The sequence below is a fragment of the Stegodyphus dumicola genome, chromosome 8 (assembly GCF_044657685.1).
Source record: "Stegodyphus dumicola isolate Sdum_Otavi_A_Nest chromosome 8, ASM4465768v1".
Lineage (NCBI taxonomy): Eukaryota > Metazoa > Arthropoda > Arachnida > Araneae > Eresidae > Stegodyphus > Stegodyphus dumicola.
Window position 1 is genome coordinate 17,900,043 of NC_140775.1, and position 25,541 is coordinate 17,925,583.

At 34.0% G+C, this 25,541-nt stretch overlaps 1 protein-coding gene across 12 annotated transcripts in view; it reads right to left on the reverse strand.

The window, feature by feature from the left end:
• The window catches only part of LOC118186693 (homeodomain-interacting protein kinase 2-like), a 270,441-nt gene that overhangs the window by 161,505 nt on the left and 83,395 nt on the right, over nucleotides 1–25,541 (reverse strand). For 4 of the 12 annotated variants that reach the window (XM_085821619.1, XM_085821620.1, XM_085821615.1 and 1 more), the window contains one exon: nucleotides 24,638–24,780. The exons of the other annotated variants lie outside the window; for them this stretch is intronic. The gene's annotated coding sequence lies outside the window, so the exon portion shown is untranslated. The remainder of the gene's footprint in view (nucleotides 1–24,637; nucleotides 24,781–25,541) is intronic. 12 annotated transcript variants of the gene reach the window in all.

The following is a 25,541-nucleotide window of genomic DNA, read 5'->3' on the forward strand; positions in this document are numbered from 1 at the left end:
GTAATATTTGGTGACAACCATCTGAAAAGTGAAACGCCGTTTTATAGTGGACGACGCCAAATGCTAAAACGAAATTAATAGCCCTTCTGGGCAAATTGCCCTTTTGGGCTATGGCCCACCAGCGGCCGAGCGGTAAAGTCGCTGAACACTGGTAGTTCGGTCCGACGTTCGAATCCCGCGAACGGGCTGGCTGCATGGGCGTTTTCGTGGTTTTCCCCATGTGTAACGTGTATACGAGCCAGTTTACCTTAGAAAGTCCTCCACGAAGGCATCCCTCCCCTTAGGCAGATAGCCCTAGTGTGCTTTCCCGTAATTAAATCAACCAACTAACCCTTTGGGGCTAATAATTACCCTTGAAAATTAATTGGTAATATGGGAAAAAATTAATTGTATTACGTTGCTTCGACTTGCATCGATGTGACTGCCAAAGTTTACTTCTTGCTCAACTAAAGCACATAATGCTATAATGGGTTACAGACCATATTTTAAAATCGTTTAAATCTGAAGAGATTTAGCAATGTACAGCTGTACATTTCTATCTATAGGAATTTGGAGCAGCAAATATTGAAAATATAAAACTTTCAACGGGGATATATAATAAATGAAGTAATTAAGTCTTGTATTTCAAATCTTAACAATCGAAATTACGAATGCCTGAATTTGGAATTTCGTATAATCAAACAGTATCGAGTATTATCAGTCTTCATTCATATTTCCTAAAAGCTTTAAGTTAAAAAGTAGAGTTCTTTCAAATTCCTTTTTAAACCTTTACATAAAAAACACAAAACACTGCTTTTCAGGCGCTTTTTTAAATAAATAAACAAACATTTATAAAAATTAAAAAATATAAGAAAAACGTGGTTTACTTACCTTCTGGGGAAAAGGAAATATGTATCAAATTCCAATAAATTTAAATACGTACAGAGATAAGGTTGCTTAACTGACAGAAGTTGATTCATTTCAGTAAGACTAGTTAAGATTTTTAACTGACAGATTAACTAATAATAATAATAATACACACGAACGCCAATGTTTCGTTTATTTGATTTCGGCAGAGCACTCGAGGTCTATTTGCTTAATGGAAAGGATACCTTCGTGGAAGACCTTTTAAGGGGAACTAGCTCGTATACACGTTACACATAAGGAAAACCGTGAAAACGCCTATGCAGCCAGCCCGTTCGCGGGTTTCGAACCTCGAACCGAACTACCAGTGTTCAGCTACTTTACGCTCGGGCGATGGTGGGCTCAAGAACACAAGGACTACTTGCTTAACTGAAGAATGCCTTCCAACGGAAAACTGTTTTATTTACGTTATATAGGTAAAAAAAAATGGTGGCAGGCAGTCCGTTTATCTGACTATGAATCCGAACGCTCCGTAATTTATGCGTCCTCAACTTGATAATACTTTATTTTAGTAAAAATTTGGAGTTAAATATTTGGTTTATGGTAGTGTTTACAGAAAATTAAAACTTCCTACCCCTTAGCAATTTGATACTAACTGATTATTTTAGTCTGTTGTAACTACGGCGTAAGATTTAGTCTTGGGCGGATTTGGGGGAAACTGGCAAAATCACAATGCTTTTTTTTTTTTTTTTTTACATATTGTCAGATACTCGACTTGTCTAATTAAAACTCCCGACCGGAAAGAACTATTTGCGCACCGTAGTTCGCGTTCTCCTTTCCTAAATCGTATTATTATGTGCATCACTATCGATTCGTCCACCGCAGATGAACCGCAGAATACTGACATTGCATTCTGCGTTCTGATAAGTCTGCCAAAATGAAATCATAAGTCAGTTTCCACATAGAATTCCAACACAAAGGCATCCACTCGCTTAAGCAAATAACTAATTGTCGCATGCTTTACGATAATCAACACACCAATCAGATACAGATTATGCAAAAAAAATCTGGACCCATATTCAGTATTTTGTTTGATTATATCAAAATGATAAATGCAATACATAGTTATGCATGACAGACCTGACCACCACATTTCAGTGAACGTCCTCGTCTTATCCCTTTTTTTTCTACTATACATAGTGAGACTGGCAATTGTAAACTTCATTCGTTTGAATCTTATTCTGTACTTTTTATTTTCTTTTAGCTCAAACAGTTACAACCTTCATATAGTGAATACCAATGAACAAAAAGATTAAAATGCATGCCATAAAACACACTATTGATATTTTTTAAAAAATTAATTGTGAGATGCTATTTTTGTCCTCCACCTCACAACTGGCAGTAATCAGTCCTCGTTAATATCCAATAAGCAAAGTTTCAACGCAGGCAACTAAACATCAACCATGTCTTTTAACCATCAAAAGAAATTTTGTTTCGAATAGTTAAGAAGGATGTCCTTGCCGAAAAAGGAAATGTGTTGAAATCACATGACTGCCAGCAACGCGAATGACTGTACATATATAAATACAAATTCCGCTTATCCTCTTTTTTATTCATGGTTAACATGATTCTGCAACCCACACATCCTATCCCCATTTGGAATTCAATCACACACCGAAGCGCATCGCGAATGAGGCATTCATATTCCGATACGGATGCAGCGAACAAGGAAACCATAGTGATTGAACGACGCGATCGCTTCGCTTTCACTCAGATATCCTCGAAGCTTTTTTCTTTGACCATCACATCCTCTTCTTTTGAACCGTGACCAACACACGCGCTCTGTGCAGCACTTAAACCGTGAGTTTCGTCACATAGAAAATGCCCTTTTAGAAAAAGACTATTGAGATATAATTCGAGGAAACGATTTCTACATATTTAGAGATGAAAAAAATGACAGAAAATGTGTACAATAGAATCACATTCTGAGTTTTGATATCCTCATACGCATAAACCGACCATAGACAGAAAAGGGACGAGATAATTTTATAAACAATATGATATAAAAATTAAAATTATCATTCACGGAATCCTACAAATTTCAGATGTTAATGTCATCAAATAAAACACACATACATACACAAACACTTGAAACGGATAACGTTAACAAACAAGGCAAGACGAAAAATCATCAGGACCTTTACTATGATTCGAATTGTGGTTCTTCAAATTGGTAGCTGGGCATGCTTATACCATGAAAGGAGAAATGTGATAATTCCTTATATTCTCTCTAAACAAACACATAAAAGGCGACAGAGGTGAGGTGCGAAACATGGTGACAAAGAATCTCTAAGGAGAAGAATGAAAGCTTCTATAGACGCAAAGTAAACCTGTTTCGCCGCTGTACCGAAGAGCCACGGCTATGCAGTGAAACACCAGCGCAGGGTGGAATTTAAACAGCGCAATTCGAAATTTTTTATTTTCATACATTTCTGGAGTTTTATGAGCAAAAGGATGTTAGTTGGAATTTTATGCGAATTATAGAAATCCTGTCCAATTTTTACTTTCAATTTAAACAGCGAACCATACGAAGACAAAATTTAAATGAAATAAATTTCTTAATTCTTTTCTTTTGTAAACTTAAAAAGGGGGGAAAACAAATGCCGTACAAAACGTAATAAATTTTTATGAATCCATAGTTAAAATTTTACAGTGAAATTTTAAAAGCAAAATTTGCAATAACTAACTGAAACAGAAAAAAATAGTTAAAGACAATTAAAGGCACCCCTAAATAAATTGAAAACACTGAAAAGATTATAATTATCCGACAACTTTAAAAACAAATTACCATGAAAATTTTAGACAATTATTTGGAATGATCATTCACCCAATAGCCAAAACCATTTCACTTACAGCATTACATTTAAGTCTTTAAAATAATTTCACATAGCTAAAACCAAGTACCTCTGACTACAACAACAATGAACCTTTTCGAACAACGTGGTAAAAGATTGCTAATATGGCCGACGGCATGCTGCTTTGTTGCCTCCTGATGTTATTTCGCACATGCGCAGTGAAGTACGGAGGTTGGATAGCTTGGGATGGTTTGCCCCTTTAAAGTAAGCTTCAGGGATATACATAATGTGTCTCTTCGGTCTACATAATGTGTCTATTGCGGGGTTTCAAATGCCAATTTTCGAGTGTTGGCATCTCTGATAATACTATACTTAGAAACTGACAGAATTTACTCCTCTTTATTGCATGTTAGCGATATTATGTGACTTTTTTTCTCGGCTGCACTAACTGTAATCACTTTCCAGCTACGATAAAGGTTAGATTTGTCCATAACATTCCTACCGTTTATTTCAGAGTTACACATGAAAACACAGCAGCGCTATTTAAATTTGCTTTATATATTTCAATATGATTTTCTTTTTGATATGAAGATACAATTCATGCACATAGCAGAGCACTTTCTTTTCAGATGCATACTTTTATTCCGCACTCAGTGTCTCCATTGCTTTTGCCCATATACATATATTTAAAAAAAAAACTACTTAATATTATCTGTTAAAAGATAACAAATTCATTGCTAGAAACACTAATTCTTCTAACCAGAGCATAATTGTATAATTTTAAAAATGTCTTCAATGAATTATACAAGGCCTTACGGAAAATTCTGTCCGTTTGGGAAGAGAAAGGAAAAAATACATTTTTCATACCTTTAACAATATTTATTGTACAATATAATTTCCATCATTACTTAATGACCTTCTGCCAGCAAGATGGTAATTTGTAAAAAATATTTTTGAAACATGTCTTGGCCTTAGGGACGAAACAAATCAAGCAGTGCTTGGCTGATTTCTGCTTTAGATTTGAATTTTTTTCATCCTTCAAAAAATTTTACAAGGACAGAAAATGATAATCTGTGGGTGCTAGATCTGGCAAGCATGTAATGGATGCGGCCGAATTTTCCAGTCTAGATTTTCCGACAAGCTGAAAAAGCACCATCTGGTCTGACATTATCGTAATGCAGTATGATGTACTCCTATTGAACATTAACACCCTCTTCGACTACTTCGTTTCAATCATCCATTTGCTGACACTCTGGCTTGAGCTTTTCGTTACTTTCAAAAGCTCTTAATGTATTGGTCCTTGGGCATCCCACCATATACACAGCATTGTATTATTCAAACTTCAGCTTAATTTAAATGTGGCAGGTTGTCCAGGCTAATAATACGCTATTTTCCTAACGATGTTTTCATAGGTAAACCACTTTTCATCACCAATTATTATCCAATTACTGTTTTATACAGTGTTCGCTATTACGTGCAGTTTCACACATTTCAGGCAAGTTTTGGAAACGTAAAACACGCAGATACAAGTGCATTACATTATGCACTACTATTTAATTCAATTTCTCAGCTTATTTTCTTAAATCTTAATATTATATTTTGTTGTTGAATCTCAGAATTTGTTACATCATTTTCATACACTATTAAGATTTGAAAGGAAAGAAGTAGATTTTCTTCCGGAAGATCGCTACAGCAATTTCCGCTCCAAGTGGCTGATTAATATCATGACTGCGATACGTAACGAAGTGCGAAAAATGGAGAACAGAACTTTTTCCTTACTAAAATTAAAATATGAAAATATCTGTTTTAAAGTTTAAATTTAGGAACTTCTATCGGAACGAATATAGGAGACGAAAAATCATACCACAGCACACAAAAATTATTTTTCAAGCGCTGCAGAATTGCAAAGCTTTTCATTCTTAATCTACTGTAACCAGCCAACGACAGACAATTTACCGAGACGTATTTTTTAATGATTTTTAGGTCACATTTAATTCAACCTCGCATGAGCTTTCAGCCGGTTTGAAATAACACCCCTTGTCCGTGCCTACGATAACACGGGGGGTTGTGACGGTGGTTATAAGGGTTCCCTTTGTCAACGTTCCAAAACAGCGACTAATGAGGCCGGAGTATGCGAGCACAGAGGCGGCTTCATTCACCATTTCGGCACGAAATGCTTTTGCTGAAGCATGGTAAATAGGATTTCTGTCCTCGCTTCGGCGAAGGGCATGAAAGCCCAGCAGATAAAATGGCGGATATTGACGTAAATATGAACTAAGGCATCAGCAGGAGATGAGCGCTACACGTCTGTGCACACATACGCACACGAGAGAGGAAAAGCGAAGAAAGCCATAGAAATTCCTAACAGCATTCAAGGTAATGCTCTTAAAGCCGGCGCAAATGACAGAAAGGAAAATCCTTCTCAAACAAATATGCCACGAGAAATGTCTCGTAGACTTCCATCATGGCCAAATTTGTTCCTATGCGCGATAGCAATAATAAGGGCAGCAGGGCCTATTTTACACAGAGGCACTTGGAGCGGGTAACTATTAACCCTCTGACTGCTCAATTTGTGGACCGAAATCGCTTCAATTTTTTCTTCTCCCATATTTTAAATCTATATATAGTGGAGAATTGATAAATGCATTTTTCCTTTCTAGAATATATTTTTTATAGAGATTTTTATCGTGAGAAACTAAGTTGCCAGAAAAAACAATTTCAGATGTGATCACCCAAAAAACTTTTTTTTAATAAATTTCAGTCGAATTACATTTAATTTCTATGTATTGCATAATATAAAAAAGTAAAATATATAAAATTTAAGAAAATATAAAGCACTGAGGAAAAAATATCTTAGAAATGCAGTTTAGTATGATAGAGTTCAAAACAGAGTTCAAAGGCAAGTCCAACTTCACAGTCTTTGCACCAGATTCAATAAATCTTATTAATAATTCAATAATTTAATTAAATAACCAACATCATCGCTGAATATTTTCTAGCAGCCACTTCTCTGTAAGAAAAAAGCGGCAAAAGGTGGAGTGTGAGCGATAATACCACGTGCCTTCAAACGCCGCAATTTAGTGGACAACTAATGATATCTGTTGGCCAAAGCGTAAACTAAACATCTAAATACTGTATATAATTTATTTCTGTGGTTAAACGGGGAGAAAACGGGATGCGCTCCTCAATAAAGTAAGAAAAACACATGCCCGCGGAAATCGCGGGATGAGCAGCTCAGAGGATTAAATATTTCTGAAAACATGCGGATTCCTACAATGGTACATATTGAAATAAATGTACTTGGTATATATTGAAAGAAATGTACTTCAGCGTATCAGATATTGCCGACTGGTAATGTTTCGAAAATATTTGACTGATAATTCATAAACTCCAATCCCTTATAACAGAAGAATGAAACTACGCGCAACTTGAAACAATTTTTCTGAAAGGTCAACTGACATAATTCAGTATTATTCTTGTAAAAATGCACACCTTCATAATGTAATAGAAAGCACACCCAGCTGAGAATCGGGGGACCCAGCGTTCGATCCCCGGCCAAGGCACTGGAGATTTTTCATACTTCCTACTTCCGACAAACTCTACAAAGTATCTGAGCAATTAAATTTTCCAAGCGTGTTCTTACTAATTACTTTCTTCTCTGAATTAAATACGTTACCGTAATGGTTCCGAAAGACTCCTGATGTGTTCATTGTTACACTATAACAGAACATGGGAGGAATGCCTTAATTTCCCGTGTGGTATTTGACCTAATGGTATCGGGCAGCAGCGGATTCATTTATCAAACAAAAATTAAAATTTACAGCTTAAAAAAATAACATAGAGGGTGGCACATTAAAATATTACTCTACTTAGTACCCTGTAAACATGCACAGTTAACCAGTTAAATTTGACCAAAATAAATAAATAAATGGAGTGAGCAAATCTCATTTTCTTTCGACTCTCCCTTCAAAAAAAAAAAAAAAAAAAAAAAAAAAAAAACCTCAACATAATAAAAACGAAATGATCCCAAGATATATATATTAAAAATGCAATGTTGATAGGTCGTCAGAAAGTTGACGTCGGTGTTTATGGTACATAAATTTGTGCTGCCATCCGGAAAAAGCTTAATTCGTCTTACTGCAATAAAAAAAATAGAGAAAAACATGTTTTTCATATATCTGTGATCAAGAATCCAAGTCACGCGTCGCGTTATTCTCGCTTCCCTCCCTCTGCAGACAGGCGCTTATAACGTACGATAACTATAAAAAGGATCAATTGTTCTGGAAGCGAATTCCGATAACGATAAAAGGATAGGTGTAGACGTGGTTTGGTGCACAACTCTTTGCCTTGCTGTTCAATAGCAAGCCAAAACTTCCTTTCTGCTGATTAAGCATCTCAAGGACCTCTTATTTATATAAATTTTAAAGTACAGAAGCAAATAGTGACGTATTCAAAATAAAGAAAAGGAAGAGAAAAAAGGGGACGCGTTTAGAAACAGAATAACTGAAATATCTGTGCTACAGCACTTACTAATCAAGATAAAAAGTAAATAAACAGTATTTATTTCATAATTTTTTTCATTAATTGATGGGGTGAAAGTTAAATAATGAATTAATTTTCACTGAAATGTAAAACTTTGCAGATATGTGACGACCACCTTCTTCTGTGCAGTATTTCTGAGAATATGAATAAATTTTAGAAATCAGAGTGAAATTACAATAGAGAGTAAATAGTAAAATTACATTCTAATACAAAAATATGAAAGCTTCCAGATTTTACATTACGTTTTCAACGTTTTGTGTGTTACCCTTATTTATTAAATTTCGTGTTCTTCGCACTTAAACCATAATATTCAGTTCAATAGGAATACCGCAAAATAATTTTTAAATGAACATATCTTTAGAATTTTTGATACACTGGAGATATTTTTTTCCCTCCCCACCCCCGTAGCGTTGACACTGCTCAGTTTTAAATCATTGAGTTTGTTAATCGAAAATTTGTTCAAATTTTACAAAATATGAAATAGATAATACAACAAATTTCAAATTTGGGCTTCCAGATACCCATATTCGGGTGGAAACGTACGTTATTCAAAATTTGATGGCTCTAGTTTTACCCACAGTGCGAGAAACATACATACATTTATTCACACTCTTCGTTATTTAATTTCTTTAAATATAATACAAGCTCTAATACTTGGTGGCAACAATTTGAAATGTGAACCAACATTTATAGAGAATCAACGCAAAATGCCAAAACGAAATTAATAGCCCTTCTGGGCAAACAAAGAATTTTAAAAAAATGAGGAGCAAGACATAAAAAAAAAAAAAAAAAAAAAAAAAAAAACTACAGAAGAAGTATGCTGCATATAAAGGCAATGAACTCAAAGCTAGAGAACCTTAGGACATAAAGTTAGTTCAGAATAATGCTGCAAGCTTATTATTAGGTCTTTAACTATGCCGGAAGCTTTCAAGCGTTATGCATTTCTTACATGACGTTATCGTTTATTATTACAATATATTACCAGCAAAGTATGAAACGCCGGCATTTTGTAGAACACCTAGGCATTTTATAGAACAGCTAGAGTATTTTGGCAAAGTATAAAATAGGAGAATTGTCATATAGTTTACCTAGGCATTGTACGTATATAATACTTAAATATTCTATAAAATGACCGATGCTCTTAGGCAAAGTATGAAAAATATGTCATGATCAGACTATTATTTAGAAAACGGTCATTCCTCAAAAATACAAATGTTATTTTGAAAAAAATAATGAGTTTGCCATTAAACATTTTTTATTCAAACATACATGAAGAAAAATGAAAATTGTACGAAACAAAATTTATACCTTTCTTATTAAAGAAAACAAGATTTTTGTATAAAAATAAGAAATCGAAATTATTCTATTTGTTCACAAACATGGTAGGCCTGAATGACATTTTGAATTCACTTCATTACTGTTTTCAGACAAAAACATTTCATATTTCGACACTGTTTCACACATATACTTGACGAATCCTTGGCCGATTCGTCAAATATATCCGTATGAATATTTGGCACACGCTGAACGGGGAAATTGCAACTGACTGCAGAGGAACTTCGTGGTCAGAAATGATTTCAAATCTAAGCAAGTTCTTAGAATACGAAATGAAGTGTGATCTCGTATCTAGATGCTTTAAAATCCTTTCAGAAGTTCAATGTCAATGGAAACTATCCTCTGTCACACTCATTACAATGTCAATATATTGCATGAATTAGTTATATACTTAACGTAGGCATTTTATATAACATGGAGATGAATTTCATACTTTGCCTGTTTGTCATCTAGCATTCTATAGAATGCCTAGGCAATGTATGATGTGTTTAATCAATCATAGATTTCTCGCCAGCTTTTGGAATTCTATAAAGCGCATTGGTATTGTATAAAATGCCGGATTTCATAATATTATTATTTAAGTTAGTCCAAAAGGTCAATTTGCCTTGAAGTACTATTAATTTCGTTTTGGCATTTTGAGTTGAAAACCATAAATGGCGAATAATTTTTCAAATTGCTGCCACCAAATATTATCGCCCTATATTATATTTAAAGAAATTAAGTAATGAAGAAATCTGCATGAATGTGTGTACGTTTTTCGCATTGTGATGAAACACAGTACCTAGAGCCATCAAAATTTGAATAACGTAATCTTCCATAGAATATGGGCATGTGGAAGCCCTAATTTGGAATTTGTTTTATTATCGATTTCATATTTTGTAACACTTCAACGAATTTTTGATTAACTAACTGAGCGATTTTAAAGCGAGCAATGGCAACATTGTACGGAGGAAGGTATTAAAAAAAAAAAAAAAAAACCCAGCGTACGAGACTGTTTTAATCTTCAGCGTACGAAACTCTGTATCGGAAATTCTAAAGATATGCTCATTTTAAAATTATTTTGCGATATTGCTGAACTGAATTTTATAGTTTGAGTACGTAGAACGTGATATTTAATAAATAAAGGTAACACATAAAAAACGGGGGAAAACCCACTCTTTTGGACGTAATTTAAAATCTGAAACCTTTCAGATTTTTTTTAATCTATTCTTTTTTTTTTTTCACTCGCAGAATACATATTTTGCTATCTGTACCTTGTATTATCGTACCTTGCATACCGTATTTAACACCCATTCTCAAAGCAGTATAGCACATTTATTATGCATAACATTAAATACAAATGAACACATCTATATAATTCTGTATTTTGGATTCATAAAATCGGCTTAAAGTCTTTTAATAAAACGTTTCAGAGATGCCCTTATTCCATCCCAAGACATCGCCGCCATCTCCCCATGCAGACTTGCAATGATGTGGCGCAAGACTGTCTGCGTAATATTTGCAATTCCTGCATTCATAAAGTTGTTAATTTCAGGCAGGATGTGAGTGAAAACTTCAGCTTTCAATTAGCCCCATTGGGAAGCGAGGGGGAAAATCTCTCATCAGAAGCAAGTCTTAATCTAAATTTCAAGTCTGCCTCATTTTTGAAGTTAAAAATGGGAGTGTTCGCTTTTAGCTATTATTTTACCAATAATCGTTTTACAGATATTCACCTTCTTATCGAAAATGACCGGGGGAATGGGCAATGAGATATTTTTACCACAAATCATAATGCATTTTACATAAAGCCTTTCCTTCGTGAATCTATAAACTAAAAAATGTGCGTTTTGTATTCAACGCCTGTGCCTATTCTTCAAAGAGATGATCTTCGAAAACTCTCCGGAATCCCACCCAGGGCATTAACGACCCTTTCTGAATCCAGTCAAACATTCCTAATGGCTTTTTATAAAACCATTCCGCAGAAAAATCTTAGAATTGTAGTATCTTTCTATCTCTAAATATTCGGGAAGAGAAACCTTGGGAAAAGTATGCATAATAGGTCTTTCTCTACTCCATCGACACCATGTATTATAATGTCACATATGTTAATCATATAACGAACGTTACTTCAGGTTCGAACTACTTCCGAACGAATAATGGCTATCAAAAATGTGGATTTAGATAGTCTTACACTATAACCATTGCGTAAAATATTTCACAAACAGCAAACAGAGAAGTGCGAAACTATCAAACTCAAAATTCGGAAGAATTTTTCCTAAGAAATCAAGTCAATTATTTCACCAATATAATTTTTAAACGATAAAACTAGAAGTGATTTTTACTTCCTTGTACAAAGTAAAGGAAGCATTGTAATCGCGAAAAATTTCGGGAATCTTATTTCAACAAAAATACTCATTTTGAGCGCTCTCGAATCTATTAGAATGGTGTTTTTGTGCGATATCTGTACGTACGGACAGAATAAAGGAGTCTTGTTTTTTTTCCCAAGACGGATTTTAAAATGGATTCAGAAGAGTTTTTTTCGTGACGTCTGTACGTACGTACATATGTATGTATCTCGCATTACTCAAAAATTAGTATTCGAATTTTGTACATGGGAGGGCTATAAACATGTAGCTGTTCACCTCAGTTTTGGGTTGCAACAAAAGTGTGTAAATACATATATCCACTGTTACCCGGCTCAGCGAGCTTATCTTTTTTATTCTTAAATGATGGTTAATTAAAAGTGATTTAATTATGTTATTCTTATACTCTAGTTAAGGTTTTTACGCCACTGGTTAATCTGCATGCAGTAGTTGTAGAATTATCAACAATTTAAAAGTTTAAGTATCGCTATGCTTAACGATGCCGACTGGTTAATCTGCATGCAGTAGTTGTAGAATTGTCAACAATTTAAAAGTTTAAGTATCGCTATGCTTAACGATGCCGCCATTTAATTGCATTCGGAACTCTGAAGAGAAAAGTGAATTTAGTTGGTGCACTAACTTCAGTGTCTTTACGCCCAGTGGGACCAAATGTTAAATTTCAGTTTTGTCTACCGAAAATTTTGTCTTCCTGCCTGTTGGCCGAAATGCTTGTTTTCGCGTAGAAATTCTAATTTTAATTGTAAAGTTTTTTAACTGTATTTTGTGTTTTAGGTTTTCTGTATTTTGAAATTTTTATTGAAGATGCTTTCAGATTTTAAGCAAAAAATATTTCATTAATGGTACCTTTTAACACAAAAATAATACTTTATTCAGTTTTTATATAACTGCTAACAACAGCAGTGGATTTTACTTCCTTTAAAAACACAATATCGTAATTTGGTGCAAAGCAATTGCCGCGTAGGCCTGTTCTTCAGTAAAAAAACTTCCATGTGTTTTTATGGATGCATATACTACTCCAGAACATCAGCTTCTTTAACGAGCAAACCGAAAATTCGCAATGACAAAAGGTACACGTGACAAATGCATTATATTTTCTTCACGAAAGAATTCATGGAAAGTTATTTGTGTAGAATTTTTGAAGGGTAGATAAGTATTTTCCCGCAGATATAACCAAGACAAAAGTTAGCAGATTCTTACCAGTATTTCACGCGGCATGTGAAACTCATACTGTTGAAGGTCGAGAAAAAGCAAAGAATAGCCTCGACCTTGCTTTGTACTCAACGAAAAATTATACGATGACGTTCCGAAATACACAGCAGTAGCGCCAAACAAACACACTGCTTTGTTTTTGCGATTATAGATAATCTAGGAAAAAACAAGTGACTTCAGTTGCCAGAAATCACGTTTTCAGATGCAAACAATAGTATCAAACTACATAATTATCGTGAGAAATTTTGCGAATAAAGGGAAAATCGGAAAAATACACTACAAATCGAGTTCGCGGAAATATAGTCGAAAATCGAAACATTCGGCACTTCTGCGGATAATCTCAAATATTCTTTAACACCAAAGGATCGAAACTATCAACTCTTCGAAAATGCTCGGGAGGGGGCAATGTGCAGCCTCGAAAAACACATTATAAAATGCCTGGAACTTGATTAAAATACCCTTAGATAATACCACTTATCATACATATATGCTCGTATGAACACTACGAAATGTCAGTGCAAAGACAAGTTCGTAATGCCACACCTATTGCAATATATATACACTGTGATCGATGAAAACGTGAGTAGATTCAGAAAATCCGATATCAGTTTTATTTCGCACATCGATTCAACGATCGAAATCGCATCGTTGAATCATAAATTGATGCCAAATATAATTTAGCGCAGACTGTTTAAACGGTTTAATTTATCAAACCCTTTAAACTATCTCCAGTCACAGTGAAATTAATCACAATCTATTAATTACAATATATAAGGTATTTATTTTAGCAAAACATTAAATATTATTTAACAAATATTTGCATTAGTTGCAAAATTTCAAAATGCCTTAAAACGTAAATCAGAACTAAAATAACTAAGCGCAAGAAAATTAAAGGGGGGAGAAGTTGAAAACGTTATTGACGCATGAAATTTTTCAGTGATTAAAAAAAAGAATTCAGAGAAAAAAGCCTTTAACAAGAATACTATAAGAGAAATATACATGCGCAAAAGTATGACGTTAATAATCACTTAAACAGTTAAAATACAAATCGATTTTTAAATATTCACTAAAAAGAATCGAAAGAAATGCAAATGTTAAATCAAAAATTAATTTCACAACCTTATACGCCTGATAAATAAAATTTTGAGCCTTGGTAATTTGGGATTTCTTCTTGCTAGCTTTAAAAATCACTAAAAATATTTTTTGCGTCTTTAAAGCAGATTTTTTCGCTTTAGATAAAATACTGCAAACACTGTTAGATTTGGAAGGGAGGGAAATTATTTCATAATGATGTTGCTTTTCACCAAATGCTTGTTTTTACCACATAAAATTTAAATAGCACTATTTATTCATCAAATAATGCATTAAAAATTATGCCTAATATTTGCTGTGAATTTTCCCGATAAAATGTTGATCTCCAGGCCATATTCGTTAGAAAAGAAGTTTAACAACAACGACGTATTTTTCTACTACAACGAAACAACGACCATGCGTTATAATGCCTCTTTCCTTTAGGATAGTGGTTGTTAACCTGTTTTGACTCAATAACCCTTTTCACCACTGCTAGAGGATCACCTAATACCAAAAATACATATGAGTATATTTAATAATAAATACCTTTTCAAAAATCGAAAAATACATATGAGTATATTTAGACTATTTTTAATAAGAAATTAAACAACAAAAAGTATAGAGAATGTTAATAAATACCAAAACTTGATTAAAAGTAGTTTTATATATTAGTAAAATAAAATTAAATATTTAATAGTTAAATAAATGTCTGACGGCATTCCCCTCTGGAACTATAAAATCCCCCCTAGTTTAGAATCCATGCTTTAGGACGTAATGGTTCATTATTACGAGCATCAATTATATTCATAATTTAAATTTCAAAGCTCGAACTCCAGACTACCAGTGTTCAAGGATTTTACCGCTAGGCCGCTGGTGAGAGCAAATAATGCTATGAGTTGGCTATCTGCCAATACTGGGCATTGCCATTGTTTTCTAGGACGCGAATTCTATAAAATTCAGCGAATAACATCTCCCTTTTAGGAAAATAATAATTACTATTAATTCTTATCACAACAATCTTTAGTTAGAAACAAATATTTCGCTTTTTAATTTCTGTACGATTCCTGAACATAGTCTCATATTTTAGCATTAAATATATCGGTCAATTTTTGTCACAATAATGTTAAACAATATTATCCTTATTTAAAGCATTTTTATACGTCTACGATTATCGGTTGCAAAAATAGCAGCATGCGGACTTTTACTGACACGGTATATATCGTATGTGATATGCAAGCGTACGTCAGATCTATTCTATCATTAATGGATAGGATTAATCCAAAAAAATCTTCAGGTAGTAGTTAAAACAATAAAGCATACAAAACGTGCCAGAAGCAAATTACGAAATTTTCTAAATATTATTTGGAACATGTCATTTTTTTTTTTTTTTTTTTTTTTTTTTTTTTTTTTTTCCCCCACACAGGCACATATTATAAATTTTGCCAAACATCCACACCCGCAGAACACTTGCTTTTTGAGAAAATACGCTTGTGCTTTCAAATTAACGTTCACAAAACCATTTTCCTCCCGCCGGGCGTTGCTTTTCGCTCTAGTTTTCCTCATTGCATTTTTATGTCGAAAAATACCTTCTTCAGAATAACGGATTGTAACACGCCAAATGCTACTCCAAATTTCGAGAGATTTATTGTAAAACTGTTTAGCTTAAAGCCCAGCTGCTTATTCCAGTTTCATAACTGCATCTATAAAATGGATTTAATTAGCTTTCGAACATTTGGATTATGCCCATAAGAAAGTTTTATGGCATACTGATAATTTCAAGCAACGTTTAATGTTCGACTGCTCGAATATTCTTCCCGTTCTAAAAGTTGCTCCCCCCCCCCTTTTTTTTTTTTTTTGTTTGTTTTTGTTTTTGTTTTACAAGTCGCTCTGTACCACATATTTCTTCAAAGTTTGGAGGTTGGGTTAGAATGATCGCTTGCTTGTGATGAGCCGCTAATTCATTATAAACAGCATCTTAATTTAGATTCTGTTATTGTGTGTTAATTTACACTTCATGTATGGCTTAATATGCCAATTAAGATCTGCTCTTACTAACTGTATGAATTGTTAAAATATCTAAATGAAGTTGTGTTCTTTATTCTTTAACTTACTAAATTACATATAATTCAAGAGATGATGTGATGAATTCATAATTCTCTTTCAATAAATGTGTTACAAATAGAATTTAACATTGAATTTTGAAAACATGTTACATTAATAAACTATGTATGCTTAATTATAGGTAAGAAAACATAAATAATGAGTTCCTTAATACAAACAAAACTAATGCAGCTTAATTTAGTGCTGTCAGCATTACTAAAAACCAGATACTAAAAAATCCATTTTTGAAATGGTAAATCTTCCCCAACAGACAGAAAATTTGGTGTTAATAGTCCAAAGGGGCTTTGTCCCTGAAGAACTATTGTTTTCGTTTTGCGATTTCGCATTGTAAAATTTAAAAGGCTGTATCACTTTTCAAATCGTTGCGACCAAATACTATCGCCCTGTATTATATTTAAAGAAATTAAATAATGAAGAATCTGCCTAAATGTATGTATGTTTCTCGAATTGTGTAAAACAAGGGTATTGTGTAAACAAGGGTTAAAATTAAGCTGCATAGTTATAAAGCCATCCAATTTTGAATAACGTAATCAATCCTACTGCGAATATGGACATGTGGAAGCCCAAATTTGGAATTTGTTTTATTATCGATTTCAAATTTTGTAAAACTTTAACGAATTTTGATTAACAAATTCAACGATTTAAAAGCGAGCAATGGCAACACTCTACCGGAGGGGAGGGGGGGGGAAACCTATTATCTCCAGCGCGCGAACTGTGTATCGGAAATTCTAAAGATATGCTCATTTTAAAATTATTTTACGACATTGCTGTTGAACTAAATTTTATGGTTTAAGTGCAAAGAACATGATATTTAATAAATAAAGGTAACACACAAAACGTTAAAAAAAAAAAAAAAAAAAAAACACCTTTGGACGTAATTTTCAGATTTTTTTTCTTTTTCTTTTCTTCCCCCTCCTTCTTTTTAAAGTTATTTTTCACCCTGTCGGATTTTTAATTTCAAAGTTCCATGCATTCATTGCTTGACAGCATAAATCAAAAACCCCCGCTTCTTCAGTTAAACAAAGAGAAAACAAAATCAGTTTTTCAATATAACAAAAATTTTAAATAAGAAATTTGTAAAAAATCATTGAGGCGGAAAACTCTACCTTTTTAAGAAAAGTTTAATATTTTAAACGATACACAAACTTTTCAGAAACTTTTAATAAAACATTATGGTCTTAGCACTTATTAATTCCATTAATTTAATTAAAATGTTCTCCAGGAAGACACTCTTCTTAGTGGAGATAGCCTGAAGCGCTTTATCATGACAAAGAACCTAATGTCATATTAGAAATAAAAAGGGCATCTTTGCGTTATGACACGAATTGAACAGAAGTGATTAGAAAGAAAGTAAATACTCCCACTTTGCCTATCAGAACAGATAATTACGTTACGGTAAACGAATTTTTAAACTCAGAAGCAAACGAAAACAGTATGGTTTCACGAACTGAAAATTAGAATGCCAAGGCACAAATTTAATGTCAGCAGCTAACGGCAAAATCTTCTCCTTGCCCGAGTGAAGATATTCAGTTTCAGCAGGCAATGAAAATTACCTGCTTTGCTTGAAGCTGAAAGGTCATATAAAAATCACCCTTTCCTATAGTTTTTATTCCCAGCATCTCCCCTTCATAACAGAACCGCATCTCCCGGCAAGAGGAAGGGGGGAGGCACCGCCTTACGCTAAGCGTACTCGGGCAATATGAATCAAACATATCAGCTCCATCAATGAAAGGAGGGGTGAGGGGGGAATTGATGGATACCATGCTTGAAAATTGTCAAAATAAGGATTTTCAGATACCTTTATTACCTAAATAGATGTCTACCGTAAATTTATGCTAATATTTTACTTTGTTTTCCCCCTTCTGGATTTGTTTCGCTTTTCCTTTTTGCATTTCATGACATTTTCGACATCACAGAAGTTTTACTAAGATTATCTGTACTGATCGCTCCATTAAATCCAGCTAAAAGGAAAACAAGATTTTATGACCGATGAAGAGCGCCTGTGATCGTACATTTCTGTGAAATTTTGATCTGGTATTAATTCGGTCAGAATCTTGTAGGAAATTTTCCTTCCATGGATTAAGAGTTTTGTTTTGTTGTCTTTTATTAAATATAGGTTTAGATGTAGTCTGCTTTCACTACATGACGTCTTTCCAATGAAAACCGAACTCAGGTATTCAAATATTAAGCCTAGTAGATTAAAGCGTGTATAGTCATTAGGTTATTTTGAAGCAGAAGACATGAAAAATGAGCCTTCGCCGGGACTCGAACCTGGACATGTCGAAAACACAGAATGTGTTAACCGTTATACCACGAAGGCATGCTGAAAGGAGAGAGAAATGGGCAACTAGGGATTTAGTGGGCCCAATTGCCAAATCTTGGTGTGAAGAATTATCATCCACCACTTTTTTTTTTTTTTTAAGTTCGGGCGCCATTTTAGAGTCATTAGGTCATTCTGAAGCAGGAGAATGAAAAATGAGCAATGCCCTCGCCGCGACTCGATTCTGGACATCTCGAATACGCGCCGAGTGTGGTAACCGTTACACCACGAAGTCATGCTGAAAGGAAGGAGAAAATACCTTATAAGCGCATTTCAAATTATTCCAAATTATAGAATGATTTCGGGGCCCTCAAAATATCGTCCACTAATTGTGAGCACAGGCAGTAATCAGACTCTTGACTGCTTTATGAAGTGCAAGGTAAATGAAATTCCTTCAAACATAGTAAGCTCTCCATAATCCAAAAATATAATGTTTTACAAAATTACACTACATTATGATTTTACGATGAAATTATTACAAAAATAGTTAGTCCTGCCTTGGAAGATAAAATTAATATAAAATATTTATTTTCATATTAAATTAAATAATAATAAAAAAAAGACAACTGTTCAGTAAGAATTTCTTTCAAATAATACTTTCGACACAGACATTTTAACCAAACTTTTTGGCATCGCGACCCACCAGCAAAAAGCTACAATTTATCGCGAGTCTTGTGCACACAATAACTCTTGGGAAGCGAAAGGGAGAAAGAACAGAAAGAGGAGCCCTTGAAAAACACAATGAAACCAATAATTACATTTAATTATTAAATATCCAATAATAATTATAAATTATTATGTATAAACATATGGAATAGAAAATTTCAAAACGTTTCGCGACTTACGAAAAACTCTCTACTGATCCATACCAACGTAGCAGCTCATACTTTAACAGCCAATAACTTCAAAATTATGTTTCTTCGAACTGTTTATGGAAGGAACTAAAAATAATGGTTAATTACTTCTCAGACGTTGCTAATTCACAAACGGAAAAAACTACTAAAAAAAAAAAAAAATTCAGTGGAAAAACTACCATTACCATCATTACTAGCTAAGACCGAATTTACTGGATTAGGGCAAATTACACTTACGCTATTTACGTAAGGGTAGGGATAGCCTCATGGCAGGTTTCCTAAGGGTAACAAAATCTCATCCTTGTGATATATGAGAAAACCACAAAAGCGCCTGCTAACCAACAGCTTTAACCAGACGGCCACTGGTAGCAAGATTTTTAAAAAATCCTTTATGGCATAAAATAAATAGTTTTACAACTAAATGAATAAATTTCCACAGAATTATGAGTACAAATTTTACACCAGTGGAAGGCTTAATAAAATGAGCATTCTTCCGCCCTTTTAAATGAACTACTTTCCAAACTCTGTAATTGTAATTCCGTATACTCTTGAATTACTTTTTATCTAGAGCAACAACGACTTTCCTCCAAGACTGAATTAACCCCTCCCTTTAAAATGACGTCCTTGATTTAAATGATAGAAATTCACGTACCGCGTATCTAACGATACAGCTGAAACTCCACCCTAAATAAGTTGTTTCGAATGACTATTGTGCTACGATACTTCGCACGATATTACCCAAACAAAAGTTACATGTCATGGATGAGGCAGTAGCCCATACTAGCCAGAGGTGCAGCAGCATCGAACGAAACGACGGCGATATTGATAATGTAGAAATCGATTGAGGAAGAATCGTTATCTTTCCATTTTGGAAACCAAGATAATGGTATAGGAGGAAAAGGCAAAGACGAGATGAACCCAATTACAAGGTTTCGTAGTCATTAAGAAACCATCTTCCTACTTAAGTTCCAGCATTCAAGGCTCTTTCCTAACCCTTAATGAATTTCCTGCTGCAGCGAACAAATGCCTCCGCGTTAACGACTTGGAAGGCAGCAGAGGAAAGTCGTGATTAGCATTATATGCAGTACCACATCTCCATAAAGGATGGAATTCTTTTTCCTGGCGAGGTTGGGGCCTTTTTTGAAGGTGTCCTAATGAGACAGCAGGAACGAAAACCCGCAGTCGTACCTCGGGGCTCTAAAAGACCGTGAAAAAACATTAGTAGTACATCAGAGAGCGAATACCAAACCTAAGAAATAAAATGTTTGAGCCTCTCCCCCTCTTCCTATAGCCTTCCACGTAAGATGGGCAGTGAGAATCCTCCTCCAAAGCATACGCACGTTCTTTGAGGTAATTCTCACGATGCGCTTCTTCAACCAAAATAAGCAGACAATTCATTTCGAAATACACAGATTAAAACATTACAGTACTAGTTCGAATGAGAGATGCTTTTTTTCACCCTTAAATCTCCCTTCGGAAAATAATCTCTACTTTATATACGAGCAGCTGAAAACTCAAAGCCACCAATTTAAATGTTAGAGACCGAAATTAAAATTATACGGGCTGTGCCTTAAGAAAAAGTGCATTAAACACCTGCCGCAGTTCCCATATATAATTCATACTTATTACCAGTAATTGCATATTTACCAAGTTTTTTTAATGGCTTTCCATTGCAAAGTATTTTATTTTAAAATGATGCTAAATATGTAACATCTATCAAATGTATTTTTTTAATTTCTGCTACGTAATCCATGAAATCTTCTAAAATTTTGCAAACTTAATTTTAGGAAATAAAAATAAGTACACATACTTTGTTCATTAAAGCAAAAAATATTGAAGTAAGTTCGTGTTTGGAATTATCAAGTTGAAATCGAAACTGCTGAGCATACGCAGAGCTAAGTTACTTATTATAATAAATTATTCGAGAGATATCTAGGATAGGATACTTTCGTGAAGTACTTTCGAAGCGAAGTTGAGTTCATATTAACGTCATAAATTGATAAAAACATGAAAAGCTTACGCAGCCAATCTATTCGGTCATTAAGAAATGTAAGCGATGCATTGCACTATGTTTGTTTAAACATAGTCAACAGCGCGAAGACATCTTTTCTATCAAAGATGCTTCCTCGAGGAATTTCCAAGGAAAAAAAAATTATCGACTACTTTCCTTCTGGCTCCTGAGAGAGAGAATTTCTTTACATTAAGTAAAAAACTTTTTTTACAGAACGCTTTTCAGCTGATTTTATATTAACATTTTTAGATAGACCTAAAAAATTTCAAACGGAGTCAGGGTTTTGAATATTCCCCATACAATGCATTCTCAGTTCAAATACTTGATGCAGATTTAAAAATGTTTATCGCATTGAGAGGAAAATAATCCGGACTTACCGACACTCGGTCGAAGAAAGGCACATTGTTTTCCATCCGTGAACCACTGGAATTCCGATTCCATTCATTCAAAAAACCAGTACAAGACGGGTAGGTAATTTCTTGTGGCCTTTTCTTGTGCAGTCCCGAAGAAAAGATCTCCTGAATTGCACCGCTGGGCACAACTGCACGGTTAAGGAAAGCAAATACATGATCGCAAGCCTAATGTCTCGCCCCTCCCGGTACAACTGATATGCACACAGCAGCGTTGTCATTTCATTGGTTACCATGAAGCACCGAATGGATTTCTATTCAAACCTCTTGACTAAACTCAAATCGGACAGCCACCATAAAGACCAAGATTAGAAATAGATATAATAATATATTGCTTAAAGAACTAAGGGGGCGATAAAAATAAAAACACGAAGAAAGAAAGTAGGGCTATTTAGCGCTTTAAAATTTGATAGTAACTGTTGTAATAAAATTAAATCCCTCTTTTACACTGATATCTACACCGCAGGGCTTAAAATTCAGCCGGGGACCCCTCCGGTACTTTTCGGTTTTAAATGAAATTATAAACCAGATGAGATTAGGTCTGATTAATAACAAATAGATAAATATTAAGTAAAATAATTTACCCTGATTTATTGATTTTTTACCTCTTAACGATTTAACTTTAATTAATAATTGTTTATTACTTTATTTATTTATTTTTGTTTCTCTTTCTTAACGGCCTTCCATATTGCTCCGGTATTTCTACGTTCAGCGATTAACCCTGTATACGTGTACATAAAGTTATCTATACGTATAAGTGTCAGTTTACCTTACATGTTATTCCCCCAAAAAGCAATCATTTTTCAGCTAATTTTGTACGGGATATTATAAGTGTTGATATAGCATATCCAGTTAGCAAGTGGGAGATCTGCGGCTCGAACCCCGGCCACAGTATAATTGATTTTTCAAGTTTATTGCTTCGATCGATGGGGTCTTAAGTGAGGAAGAATGTAAAGAATTATTGCATTCCTCCGCATACGTTCTCGTGATGTAAGCGGTTATAATAGACAGCACTCGAATCTCCGCAACGGTAAAAGCATCAGGTTTCCTGATTTGGGAAAAGTTAACACTCCTCTAAAATTTAAACATTCAAAATACACTGAAACTCTCTCCGATAGACCATCTTTGAAAATGAACACCATTTCTGATAACACTAAAATCGAACTGAGAACAGCTTTTCTAAGACAACCATTCCATGCAAAAATAAAATGGCCTGCAAGCGTGAATAAGAATCATTTTCCAGAAGCTTCATTGCCTTTTAATACTTTTTACCTTTTCTGTATAGAAGCACCTTAAGATTACTAATTTTTTTGTTGATGCATACGTGATGCTTGGGTTTCCAGAAATCCGTTTCTCTTGATAAATAATAAATCTGTAATATATTTCTTTAATAAACAAATTCTTGCATCACTTTAAATCACACAGCTCTAAAACTGTGTTCACATTCAGCGTCGAAAGCCAAGATGAAACTTTTATTACATGTGTTACACCAGCATTATACATGCATCAATACGAAAATACTTTTTTTTACTTGATAGCGGAAGGAGAGGGTACTACTTCATTCACTTTCGTTCTCTGCGGGCGTTTATAATGATCAGGGCCTGATATCCTAAATCCGTTTCAAAATATATGATTAATTCTGCGTGTAAGACATATTAAAAATAATAGTTAGAAATTTATTCATATTAATGAAATAATTTCTATTAATTAATACAATTTTGTCTAAGAAAATGAAATAAGCTATGTAAGTGAAGAATTCCATAATTATTTGACATAAATTCAGAATACACTTTTTCAAAATCCTTCATTAGTTTAACTTCAAAAATATTTAAAATAGCTCCATAATTCATCTGAACATACATAAGCTAGGTCTAATCGTTTGAAATACTGTGTATAAATAAAATAGAGGGGATTTTGCGCACTGTTTTTAACACGTACACATAACGTTATAACGATACAATCCGCCTCTTAATTACCTCCCTTTTCGTAAGTTTTTTATATCCTTACGGAGGTTTGGGCCATACACTTCATCACTGCTTCCGATTTAAAACCAATTTATTCGTTTTAAGACTCGCGAGACAGTAGCAGAGTAAATCGTTAAAATTACAAAACGTTCCCCGTCCTTAGATTTAAAATTCTAACCTTCTCCAGGAATAAATAAATAAATAAATAAAATAATAAAAAAAATCATTTACATTTAGCTAAAATAAATTAAATCACTTTTATTGAAATAATAAAATTAACGACGTTAAATTATTTAAGATTATGGTAAAGCACTCGAAGGCTACTTGCATAGCGGAAAGGATGCCTTTGAGGAAACTAACTTCGGCTATTTTACTGTGCAAAGCACAATTACATCTATTTACGGGTAAGGATGGCTTCCTGGAGGACGCAAAATGACTTGCGTTCAAATTAAATACGGGGAGAAAACATTTAAACTCCCATAAAATCATCCTGTACACTGTGATTTCAGCTCGGGTCGAACTACTAGCATTCAATGATTTTCAGCCGCTCATAGATTCCTATTTTTAGCAGTTCATAGATCAAATTTATAAATTATAGTTTTATAAATTATAATTATATTTATAAATTATATAAATTAGGATCATTTGAATTATAACAAAACTCATTAGGGCTATCTGAGTGTTTTGCCTACATTCAAATAATCTAAAGAAACAATCGACTAAAAAAAGGAATGCATACGTGGAGGCCTTTCTAAGAGATTTCGGCTCGAATTCTCGTTACTTAATGGAAACCCACCAAAATGCGCATGCAGTCAACACGCTTGCTAGGATCTGAACCCACGTCGAATTACTGGCGACATTACAACTTGGTGATCGGATGACCTGCAAAAAAAATTTAAGATTTTAATGCAAAAACGCCTTCAACGTATCGTCAAGATAATAAATATTAAAATTTTGGTTACATAATACTTAAATTGCCCACTACATTATTACTAATGGGCCTCGGAACGGGATTTTGCGTCGTCCACTATAAACGGCTATATCACTTTTCAAACTGTTGCCAGCAAATATTATCGCCGCATATTAAAGACATTAAATAATGATGAATCTGTATGTACGTTTTGCTCAATGTGAAAACACATGGTACCCACGGCCATCAAATTTTGAATAAAATACTCCTCAACTCGAACATGTGCACCTAGAAGGCCGAATTTTTAATTTGATATTACATATTTTACAAAACTTTAATGAATTTTTTATTAACGAATTCAACAATCTGAAAGCGAGCTGTGGCAACACTGTACGGAATAAAACATTTTTATCTCCAGCGCGCGACATTGTCGGATATTCTTCAGATATGCTGTTTTTTAATGTAGTGCGATTCTGCTGCTGAACTGAATTCCATGTGGCGTTAAGTGCGAAGAACATGATATTTAATAAATAAAGTTAACAGGCAAAATGTTAGTAATAAAAAATTAAAAAAAAAAAAAAAAATTGATATAATGAAGTGAGAAAAGACAACAACAACAAAAAAAGGGGGGGAGGGTATGCCAACACTTACACTGCAGCGGAAAATTCTACACATACGCTCCTATACTACTATTAAAATTTTTGTAATTTTACTGTTGAATTATATATGGGGT